This window comes from Pezoporus occidentalis, unplaced genomic scaffold (assembly GCF_034315485.1).
Source record: "Pezoporus occidentalis ecotype Australia unplaced genomic scaffold, CSIRO_AGI_Poc_V1 ctg38, whole genome shotgun sequence".
In the NCBI taxonomy this organism is placed as follows: Eukaryota; Metazoa; Chordata; class Aves; order Psittaciformes; family Psittacidae; genus Pezoporus; species Pezoporus occidentalis.
The window spans coordinates 3,565,877-3,578,407 of record NW_026915702.1 but is presented as its reverse complement, the minus strand read 5'-3'; the positions used below and the strand labels follow the sequence as shown (position 1 = coordinate 3,578,407).

Below are 12,531 nucleotides of genomic sequence, written 5' to 3'. Positions count from 1 at the left end.
TCTTATATCCAACCTAAACTTCCCCTGTTTAAGTTTTAACCCATTACCCCTTGTCCTATCACTACAGTCTCTAATGAAGACTCCCTCTCCAGCATCCCTATAGGCCCCCTTCAGATAGTGGAAGGCTGCTATGAGGTCTCCATGCAGCCTTCTCTCATCTCAATTTTCTATAACTTCAGTGAGAGAAAGGGAAAATGATAGTTGAAATTATTCTTTCTACTTAATAGAACTTCAAAGATAGGAGCAGCCTGGATCTGAAAGGGCAAACTATGCAGCCTCATGTCTCAGAAGAGAAGACTCTCTTCAAACGCCTTTTCTCCTTTTCATCCTCACCATAAATCACTGCCTGAGCCTAAATATACATTCACAGTCTTCTTTTCACAATTTTAGCATCTTACATAAGGAGACATATCAGATGCTGCAGATTCAACTGCATAAAAGATGGCTTGCTACTGCTCGTTTGAAATGTTGATGATGAAAGATGCACTTTGCCCTGTCTTTCGGATGGACAAGAGTTCATACAGGGAAACGAAGAAAACTATTAAATGGCATACATACAGAGCAACCTGAACATTGATTATTTTAAGCCTATTCTATTGCAGCTTTACCAAGGAGAAAATGTGTTGCTAAAAGGTGAAGTAATTTGCAAACTGCCATTAAAAGTCTGTATTTGGCATAACCACAGTTTAGTGAAGTATTTTGCACGATACTGCAATAATCTTTGTGTAATACAGTATAAATCTTCTGTTAAAGTAGGACAAGTCAGTCTGCAAGCTCTTTTTTCATGTATAACACAAAATGGGTTTTACCTATACAAAACCAGGGATTATTTTGCTTGATTTTGCTTAGGTTCTCATTTAAAAGATGATAAATTTTAAGCTACTTTCCTTCTCATATGGCAAATATATTTTTATCTTATTTTTAGTTTTTATAAGTGAGTTTTTGAGAGTTTGACAATACAGTCTGAAATTAAAGAATCCTTTTAAAACCAAGCTTCACCTTCTGTACCAAAATAATGGAAGAATTTTGCACCTTCTTGCTCTGAATATATATAGGAAGATGTGAATATCACAACAGATTTCTTTATTCTTTTTGTCTGCTTGATGCCATGAAACTAGACATTCTGTCTTGAACCACTAGAAAATCCTGGAAATGGATTAAAGTCCATTTATGATTAACTATTGCAATGATGAAAGTATAATGGAAATAATATGAACAATTTAAGACGAGTGAAATTACTCCCATGGATGGTAACAACGGATAGTAGAAAATTTGCCCCAAAATATAATAAAAAGGATCAAATAGTTATAATTCAGAAACATTGGGTATCAGAAAGGAAGCAACCAGATTACCAAGGAAGTTTCGTATATTATCTATTTTTGTAAGTACTTTTGCATTTTGCTTTTGTATCTAAAGAGAAAATGATCCCTTGAACATAATATTTTGTACTTGGGATGCAAACAGACATCCACCAACAAAATACACAAGAATGCTTTGAAAATACTGTAAGAACTACATGTTTCCTAAGAGCAACAGCTAAAAATGAAAGCAATGAAATCAAAGTACTTGAAGATTGCATTTCTGAGAAGCAATTGTTTTCTTAGGAAGCCTGCTGACCACTTAGGGAACAAAGTGTATTTATATAATTTCTGCCAAATATGTGGGTCAGACAGAACCAAAACCAGTCATATTACATTTAAATGTAAACTATAAAACACATTCTGTTACAGGAATTCCCCCCATTTGCTAAGGCAGATAATTGCTTAGGTGATGATTTTTCATTCCTTTTAGAGTTTTGGATGTCTGGTCTGAATAAAGAAAAAAATCAAGCCTCAGGTAGATGGAAAAAATTAGGGGCAGATCTTTAAAGAATCTAGATCATTAGAAAGATAAATAGAAAAACAGCTCAAGGATAAAATGCTGACTTCAGGAGTATGTTACCTACAGTTTTAACACAGGCTTAGTTTTGTTAGACATGCTAAAGATTTTAGAAGCAGTAAACAAGCTAAAAATATGCTGACGTTTTCTGAGGTAGCAGTGCAAATAACAGAATATTTTGGTACTTTTCCTTTGTCATAAAGCTGTCCTATCAAAGGGAAGTATACAAAGTGAATAGGAATTGGTATAAGTATCATATGTGATGTGTTTTCGTTCCAGTTAGTTTGAAGAGTAGCTCGTTGCACATTTACTGCAGAGACAATAAGCACTGAGCCTGCACTGTTAGTGCAGTGGAACAAGCTGTTTCATTTCACAGCTTGGCCAAGTCATTTATAGCCCATAAAAAATTACTTAACACATGGTGGCATATGTAACTCTATAAATCTTTCCCTGAGAAGGAGGAGGAAGATGGCATTTGTATACACAAATATATCCATACACATACTCAGCCTAACGCAATATGTTAGCACTCTTTTGTGCTATAAACCTAGTAGGCACACTATCATGGTAACTGAAGATGAAAATTTTTGGTAAGAACCTGCCTATTCATTCCTCACATTATGTTTTGCAGATCCCCCCTCAGATTTATACTGCAGTTCTGAGGCTCTTCAGTGAAATATGCTTAAAGTCTTGCTCATACCTCCCTGGAACTACACACTGGTGAGCACAGTCGTGTGTGCTGCACAGCTTGGGTACCAGAGCAGATGCTTCTGCACTGACTGTTCATGTGGAAGACAGGTAATGCTATTATATTAATAGATTTTATTTTGCATACTTACATTACCTAGTACAGTGGTAGAAGCCCACTGTTGTGATACTGTTTCTCTCTCATTAAATAAGAATGATTATTGAAATAATTGTTGCTAATAAGACTACCAAGTATAAGAGTATGAGAAATTTCCTATACAGTGTGATAGTAAGAGCTGTGATGATTCTAGCAAAGCTCATTGTGTCTAATACACAAACGAAAGCCAAATCTGTCTTTCAGGACCAGCAGAGTGTTTTGTGACTGGCTGTAAAGAACCTAGGAAATTTTAGCATGAAAATGAATACTTATTACTGGAATTCAACTACCTGCATAATCTGTCCAACAGAGCAGTGAGGGATGATTTTTCCATTAATCAGGATAAACATGGAATCAGCTCAGTCAAAACTGGAAAAATATGCTAATCCAAATTTTGCTCACGAGGGATGGACAGAAATATTGCACAGAATATTTTGCAGTATTAGGCAGAATTCAGAGTTCTATGGTCTCTAGAGGTCTGATGCCTGGAAGCATTGCTTACAGTAATGTGGAGATGGAGATGGTTCTTGAAGTTGTTACCACTTTGGAGAAATACCAATTTACCTTTCAGCTCCTGCCCAGAGGGTCCTGTGAAATGCTTGTGGTTTGGTTTGGTTTTTTTTTTGGCTTTTTTTTTTTGTTTTAGTTTTTTTTTTTTTAGTTTGTAACTTTCCTCTGGAAATCTTTATAGTCTAAAGTACCTGCTTTCATTGAAATACATACTTGACATTTTCCCTCTCATTCAGCTCTCAGCAGTGTCATTATTCTTTGTTTCATGCAATGCTGACTACCTCAAACTGCTATAACAGACATATCCTAAAGTTGGTATTTCATCGCACTGTTGAACTGATGTGTGTGGTTAAAGTCCACAGAGATACATTTGAATAAGGAATAACATATAAAGACCTAGAACAGAAGAAAAAGTACAGGGATAGTACAGCATTTATATAAATGCACTCATAGGACTTTGTGATGAAGACTGAAATGATGGAAAGAAATAGAGAAAGGGAAAGTATGCTCCTGTTTACAGTGTTCATGAACTGGAAAGAAACCTGTTAAGTAAATGGAATTATATATCACTTAAAAACCAATGGTGAAGCTGAAAATGATAAATCCATGTTCCTATTAACTAAACGAATCTATAGAAGAAGTCTCAATCTTCTACTGGAGTGAAAATGGCAGTAATGTTCCTGAGATACTGAACTTCCTGAGGAATGGAAGAGATGATAGTGGAAGTCCTCTTACAGAGAAAGGAGACCTGGGAATTACAGATTTTAGAAAAACAGAAAGGCCTAATGTTCAGTAATAGGAGAATGTTACAGGTTGATGGAAGATATACAAAGGGAAAAAGTTTTATAGTGCAAGACTGAAAATTTTCCAATATGATGATGACCTAAAACATTTATTTGGGCTCTTTGAGAGTGCAAAAAAAAAAGTCAGAGACTGATTCCTGGAAATATTAATATCTCAGCTGCTGAAATCTATCCCTGGTGCCACTCAGAAATACTCAATACCCTGTTCTCGGAGCTGAGAGTGTCCCAGGTAAAGAGTCTTGAGGCTATGATGAGTTTGCTTTCACCTAGATTTGGCAGCAATTCCACCTGCAACTGGGAAACATTTCTGATGAAGTTTTGTCTAAACTATGCGCTCAAGAAAAAGTGAATCAGAAAACACACCCGTATTTGCATTTAAATATGTCTGTCAGGCTAGCAGGCTTAGAAACTCCCCCTAAATTTTATGAAGTCACTGAAGCAAATGGCATCTATTTGTAAATATAAAAGCCCCCAACCCTTTTGTCATTAAAGATTTCTTTCTGTTCCTGGATGGTACATACACAGTACATAATTGTATAATTAACTGAAGATTTTTAAAAATGGTTACAAAGGAATATCTCATAGCGAGCTAATGCTCTGGCAGCTCCTGTAGATTTACTTTCTGGCAACTGTCTTTAAACAGGAATGAAGCTTTTTTCCTCTCTCCTGCTATAGTACAGTGAGACTGCTTTGAGACTGCTCACAGATTTTATGAGGCCAGCGCTCATGATTTTATCAAGAATTGCTGAGATTTAGTACCTGCCTTTTGGAGATGACTGTTGAAGTCTTGATTGTAATTTATATTCAAAAACTAGATCTGAGCATATAGGAATTGAAAGTAAGGTTTTGCAAGATCTCACAGACTGAAACTGCCACACAGATTCTTTGCACATAATGATTTAAAACTTGTCTTGTGGGTATTGAAATGTAAAATACCTGGGACCTGGAAAAATATTATTATTATTATTATTATTATTATTATTATTATTATTATTATTATTATTATTGTATATTGATTATATAATAAAGTATGGCAAGCATTGTATTTGTGATCATCATCCATGAATATGATTCCAATGCCTGCAGAAATTACACAGGCTCTTTTTACAGTTTAAATCCTTTTAGAACAGAAAGTAAAAAGGTTTCCTTCAACTAAAAATGAAGAGAGAAAAACATCACATATATTCTCCTTGATTTGAAAGGTCAGAAAAACATTAACACCTGTAGAAAATCTTAGAAATAATTTCAGCTGCTTATTACGCTGAATATTAAATGATTGAAAGTGAAAAATTCATAGTCTCTGAAGACTAGTCAGCAGTTCTCATTAGTGTTTGACATTATTTAGTGACTTCAACAGCTGTTCACTGAGTTTGTAACAAATGTAATTGAACACTGATGACATAATAATAAAAATAAAAGTAGAAATATCATTTAAGTATACAAATACTGACATATAGGTACAAGTATAGATTAGCTCAGTAACAGTAACAAAGTCACTAAAGAGCATTTCAGATTATGACCTGTCACTGGAAGGAAAATGTTTTCCAACAAGTCTACATGACAACTTTTTCAGTAGTAGTGAATGTGATTGAATCTGAATTAATTTCTGCCAAATTCAAAATAAAATGTCTGGATTCATCATGTAAAATTGGCTTTCATTTGCTTCCCTGAGAGCAGTACCGAGCTGCCCATCTGATTTGGAAAATACCACATATTCAAAAACTCTACTACTCTGCCCACTTGGATGGACTTACTGACTGTGGTGGTAGTGCTTATTATTTCTGTAAAGTAATTATCATTGTGAAAGACAGGGCTGCATGGCTGAAGAACCTGAAGACCACCTTTTATCTTTGAAGTTATTTCAGCATAATTTCTCCCTGCTTATGACCGCATGTATGAGAAGTGTCCTCTCGCATGGGGTTTTACAAGTAAATCTTGCGGATACACTGCTGAACTGCAAGTCTTTGCATGCTGTTATATTTGTGTTCCTCTCAGTGATGAATCCACAAGATCTCTGCATTGGTAGCTTTTCCAGAGAGAGAGAGGTTTTATTTATCAGTCAAATATATACATTTTACTATCTTCATATCTGAAATTTGAGGATATGTATAGAACATAACTCAGGTCAACACTGTTTTTAACTTCTTTTACAATTTTTGTTCCTCCTTCCTGATATAGTTTGGCCACAGGAAAAACTGCAGCCATTTAAATCCATGACTCGGAACCAAGGACATCATACCTATGTGGGAGACTGAAACCTTGATCCTGAAATGGCTTGCTAGACGTCTAATTAATCTCTGCAAGACACTCAACTTCAAATTTTGACATAAAATTCATACAATACAGTTCAGTTGAGCAACAGATACAGCCCTGTACATTAAACAGAATTAAAGTGCCCATTATGCTGTCTGTTAGTAATACTCTGATTTCCATTAAAAAAATAAAAATAGCTATCTCAGGCCCTTTGTGATACATACTCTCAGCTGCTTGCACAAACCGACTCTTGTGATATTTTGGTTTGCTTCCCTAAGTAATAGTAATACCACTGGTAGTTATCAAAATACAAAATTAAAAAATGATAGTGTCATTGTTATTCGTTTAGCATTAACCGTGGCTTAAAGACCATGGAAAGCTGTCTAATATTACCCAGGAAAATGATCTATTTTAATTCTGAGATGTGTGTGATAGGATACAGTATTCTTTTTGCACCTATATTTTGAGTGTTCTCTGTTTATGTTTACAGTCATTATTTGCACAGAATTATAAGTAATTATAAGCAGGTCTTCTAATCAGAAGGGTCAGACAAGTACAGCTACAGTGATTGCCACTAAAGGTACATTCGTAATCTTCACTACTTTTCTAACTTATCTCAGAGAAGCACAAAGAGACAACATAATAAGGAGCTTTCAAGCTCCATATTGAATTTTCTTCTTTTCTCCATGTGACATATAAGATGCAGCTAAGGAGCACTTTTTTGTCTTACATGCTTCAAGAGACATAAGGCAAGTCTGCTACCCTGCTGAGCTGTGTACTTTTTGATTTTGAAAACTGTTTGTTATGCTTTGAAACCAGGCATTGGTAATAGCAGAATTAACTCTTAGTGTCAAAGACAGAACTGGTACCACCAGGAACTACAAACACTGTTGCTGAGTCTTCCTAAATGCTTTACCCACAAAACTATTGTTCTTCTGCTAAGGCAAAGAAAAGGCAATCTGTTTATTTTCTGTTATTTAGCAAAGATTTCTTTTTAAGATACACCTTATTTACAAAGTCTGTGATATGTCAGGTAGTGCTGACATATGTAGGGTAGCGAAATTAGACATTATCTGTATGCAACAGTAGCAGGGAACTTCAAGCCATAGAACATAATTACCTGGACAAAAAAAATAGCTTACTTGGGAGAAATAAAAAGTACTGTGCAGTGTTTAGTAAAAAGTTGCAGCAGATTGCTGCTTTAAACTCTTTCTGGTGAGATATCCCCTTAAAGAAAAAAATAATCCTTGGCACTGGTCTAGCCACAAATAACATCTTTACCTGTAACTAATCACTGATTCATGCTCATCTCAAAATGGTATAAACAGGCACTGGCACTGAAAGACCTCTCTTCACACTCATGCTGTTTTCTTCCCACATAGTTTCTCTGACGTTATCTCCTTTAGCCATGGATGTTTGTACAGCTGCCTAGTGAACTAGTTGGCAGAACTAACTGCCACCTCCCCCCAAAATGTACCAGTTTTGGATTAGTCATCCAACTTGATTCAGAGCACGTGTTATACCACCATGAAGGACGAAATGAGATTGAGGGAAGGAAAGAATAATATTTTTCAGCAGCAATGTTGTTTTATGGCAAAGTGTGCTTTATGAAGAAATTGTAGACAGATATGATGGAGGTCTGCAGTTTAAACCTACATTCACATTAAGGTCAACTTCCAAATTAGGACAGAGCATGTTTGCTGAGTTCTGAAAATCTCCAGGAGAGATGCCACAGCCTCTCTGGGCAGCCCTAATCAGTGTTTAACTATACTCATGGTGACTTTCATTTTTTCTTATATTCAGTTGGAATTTACCTTACTTCATCTTGTGAATGTTGTCTATTGCCTTTTTCTTAGCTGTGAAGCTCTGAGAAAAGTCTGGCTCCATATTTTCTATGCTGTCCCATAAGCCAGTTATCTACCCATAAAGTAACACATTTCCTCAGGTTTAAGGAAACCCTGTGTTTCTCCTCAGTGACACTTGCACCAGCCCTTAACCATCTTACTGGCACTCTGGTAGAGTCTCCTCAATATCTCCAGAGGCCCCAGACCAGGTGCATTTTTCTTCATGAGGCTTCACAAGCACTCAATGGAGGGGAATAATACCTTTTAGGACCTGCTCCAGACACAGTTACTTTTGCAAGTACTTTCAGTATTTTTAAAATTGCCTTGGGCATCAATTTTATGTTTTTATTTTTACTCATTTTAAAGAAGTCTAAAAAATATTGAATCTGATTTGTGGCAACTGCATTATTCTCTCTTTGAAAACAAATAGTGGCACAAATATCTCTTTTCATAAATCATCCATTTTACTGTCAACAGTAAAGAAAACCTGCCTCCGGAAAAGAGCTTTAAATATATGTTTATAGCTGTAGTACTATCAACAAGTTAGTACTTCTGCATGCAAGTCTAGATTTTTATTTGAGTTTTGCTGCAGGAGATATAAAGCAGTAGTTCTGTAGCACGAATGTAAGCCCAGTTCTTCATTGCTTATTTTTGCTGCAGGGAGCTGAAGAAATCATATTCACACATCTTCCTGATTGGCTATGTATAGTTGGGTTTGCTCTTTGTATAAAGGCTGGCTGTCATTCTGAAAGGCTTCTAATACATGGAATGTGTGTTCATGAAGTGAGTTAGACTAAGCTGAATATGAAGAGGTTATATAAAGACAGTTTTGCAGTTCTCAGAAGTGAACAGGTTGGCTTCTGTCTCTTTGGCTCAACTGTTATGCTGAAATCAAAGTGAAAATGTAACAACCATGATAATTTTTGTCAGCTATGTAGAATCATAGAATCATAGAATAGTTAGGGTTGGAAAGGACCTTAAGATCGTCTAGTTCCAGCCCCCCTGCCATGGGCAGGGACACCTTACACTAAATCATATCACCCAAGGCCTCGTCCAAGCTGGTCTTGAACAGTGCCAGGGATGGAGCATTCACAACCTCCCTGGGCAACCTATTCCAGTGCCTCACCACCCTCACAGGAAAGAAGTTCCTTCTTATATCCAGTCTAAACTTCCCCTGTGTAAGTTTTAACCCGTTACCCCTTGTCCTATCTCTACAGTCTCTAATGAAGAGTCCATCCACAGCATCCCTATAGGCCCCCTTCAGATAGTGGAAGGCTGCAATGAGGTCTCCACACAGCCTTCTCTTCTCCTGGCTGAACAGCCCCAACTTCCTCAGCCTGTCTTCATATGGGAGGTGCTCCAGTCCCCTGATCATCCTTGTGGCCCTTCTCTGGACTTGTTCCAACAGTTCCATGTCCTTTTTATGTTGAGGACACCAGAACTGCACACAATACTCCAGGTGAGGTCTCACAAGAGCAGAGTAGAGGGGCAGGATCACCTCCTTCGACCTGCTGGTCACGCTCCTTTTGATGCAGCCCAGGATATGGTTGGCTTTCTGGGCTGCAAGCACACACTGAAGCCGGCTCATGTTCATTTTCTCATCAACCAACACCCCCAAGTCCTTCTCCACAGGGCTGCTCTGAATCTCTTCTCTGCCCAACCTGTAGCTGTGCCTGGGATTGCTCCCACCCAGCTGTAGGACCTTGCACTTGGCATGGTTAAACTTCATAATGTTGGCATCAGCCCACCTCTTAAGCGTAAATTGATGACCACAAGATATTAGCCTGTTGAACTAATCAATTCTTAATCCCTGGGCTTGAATTTAAGTTTATGAAGTTACAGCTAACTAAATAAGCCTCATATTGTTAGCTCCATTTTTCCTTTAAAATGTGGTATCATACAATTTTTTTAACTTCAAACTGTTCATAAATCTTACCTTCCCTTTTCCCAATCTAACTGCAATTCAAACAACACTAACACAAACCAACGCTACAGAAACCAACTAGGGAAGCAAAAAAAAAGAATTACATCATTTGGATATTTCTCTGAGCACAAGACAGGTCATCTGAATTTGAATAAGTTTGTGTTGCAAAGGATTTCTTACTTTTCTACAAGCAACTTTCTGAAAGTTCTTACTTATTTAAAGTAAATACTGTACAGTGAGTAAGTCCAGTGACAACCCGGGGTGTTAAATATCATAGGTACAGTAGTGCTACTGCACTAAATAATGGAGTAAAAGCTGCAGAGTCTGAGCTCAGGGTTGCTCAGAGGACAGACTTCCCACCTTCAGGGACCATTTGCAGCACTTTAGTTGCTCAGTCAGCTAAATGCTTTGATCCTAATTTTTCTTCACTCTCCTATATTGCTCCTGTGTTTTTCATAGTACTTGAGAGCTTCTCATTATGTGATCCCTTTTCTCTTATGCCAATCTTGTGCTGATGAAATTTTAGTGACTTTCATGGAGTATGTCCCAGTCTACACTGTTATGCAATACTAATCTAACCCATTACATCTGACTGTGTATGTCACCTATGTATGTCCTGACCATGCATACATCTTCTATACTTTGTACTGTAATGAAACATTTTCTATATACTTCAACAAAATATATTCAAATATTTTGTTTCACAGTTTATTGCAGAACTGAAAGGGCACGATGGGTAATTATGACTCCCAATAGTAAAACTCCCATTAACTCCTAGAGGCAGTCTCTCCTGTCACAAGCATTATTTGAAGTCCAATAACTTTATCAAAGGATGAGTTTAATATAATTCTATAAATTAATACGCACATTGAGAAATTACTTAATTCAGTTCATATGGTGACTGAAAAAAAATATATATAAAAAATGAAAGAATCCTGCTTGTATGCAACATAAAAATGCCTCTTACCTTAAGAGCTTTAAATATGTTTTGAGATTAAGAAATACAAAAACAATAGCACCTCCTTATAGGTCAATTCAGTTCACATAAAACAAGCAAACTAAGATGACAAAAAAATCTAGGGAAAAGATTAAATGGGAATGTTGTGAGAATTTCTTGTGCGTTTTTATTTATTTCCTCCTCAAAAGGACCTGAAAGGCTTTCCCTCGGTGCAATGTGGTAGGAAGAGATGAAATGCTCATCACTGTTCACATCTTTCTTGTTTGATTTCTTGTAGAATATGGCAGCTGACACATTTATCTCCTTTCTCCTGTGTGACTCAGGCACAAAGGGGTTTTCTCACCAAACTGGTCACAGGATGGCAGCATGAAAACCAGGTATGTATATTTTCTGTCTTTTTTCCTCTATATTAGCAATTTTAAAGATCAGTAGGAAACTAGATTCTCGAATTATATGTAGTTATACCTGTTTGCTTAATTATCTGCTAGTGTGTCTAAACTAGTACTAATTTTGTGTTATAGGAACAAATCAGTAGATCAAAGGAATCAGTTCTGAGGCACCTACATCTATATTGTACAAAGTTCAGAGCTTTGATTTTAAACTGAAATCACTCTCGTCTGTGATACAAATGCTCTTTTTCTGCATGTGGGCCTGTTCTGTCCAAAGGACCATGATTGGTTATGTTGTATCTAGGAATAGGAGTACATTTAGTACTCATCTAGAAACGAGCTTCTGGTTTAGTTTCTCTCAAAAGGAATCGGATCTGAAAGTAAAATTGAAGAATTCAATTAAAATTTATGTTGCTGCTCTGTATCATAACAGTACAGTAGCTCCAGCCTGCATGAACATAATGATGTCAGAGAGACTATTTTCTGAAGTAATGTAATGCAGGGAAGCACTTGCTTTTAGACTATAGGTCTCAGGCACTGCTGCATTTATTAGCAGGGCTACACACAGCTATTTTAGTGGGATGTTTTCTGTAATCCCTGAGATTTAGCATTTTTTCATCATTTTTTCAATCTGTTTTTCCCCATATCTTGTAAACTAGCTTTGAGGGTTCTTGCCCACCTACAAAGAGGTTAGATTTCATACAAAGTAGACTGGATTATTATGGATTTTGATCTATACATGTAAGATGTGTACAGATTTTTGTGAGACTACACAAGATTGACTGTTTACTGACCAATTTGGTGGCCTTCTATGATGGGGATACAGAACTGATGGACAGGGGCAGAGCAGTTGATATCATCTACCTGGACGTCTGCAAAGCGTTTGACACTGTCCTGCATGATATCCTTGTCTCTAAATTGGAGAGACATCAGTTTGATGGATGGACCACTCAGTGGATAAAGAACTGGATGGATGGCTGCACACAAAGAGTTGTAGTCAATGGCTCAATGTCCAGCTGGAGACCAGTAACGAGAAGTGCCCCTCAGGGATTGGTGTTGGGACCAGTCTTGTTAAACATCTTTGTCGCTGACATGGACAGTGGGATTGAGTGCGCCCTCAGCAAGTTT

At 37.0% G+C, this 12,531-nt stretch overlaps 1 protein-coding gene and 1 long non-coding RNA gene across 5 annotated transcripts in view; one reads left to right on the top strand and one right to left on the bottom strand.

Moving 5' to 3' along the window:
* PCLO (piccolo presynaptic cytomatrix protein) overlaps positions 1-12,531 on the bottom strand; it is a 358,200-nt gene that overhangs the window by 19,869 nt on the left and 325,800 nt on the right. The gene's annotated exons all lie outside the window — the stretch shown is intronic.
* Positions 2,209-12,531, top strand: part of LOC134170534 (uncharacterized) — a 37,302-nt gene continuing 26,979 nt past the window's right edge. Inside the window, exons 1-2 of one of the 2 annotated variants that reach the window (XR_009967293.1) lie at positions 2,209-2,676; positions 11,292-11,391. This is a non-coding gene — a long non-coding RNA (uncharacterized LOC134170534). The remainder of the gene's footprint in view (positions 2,677-11,291; positions 11,392-12,531) is intronic. The other variant, XR_009967294.1, reaches the window with a different exon arrangement.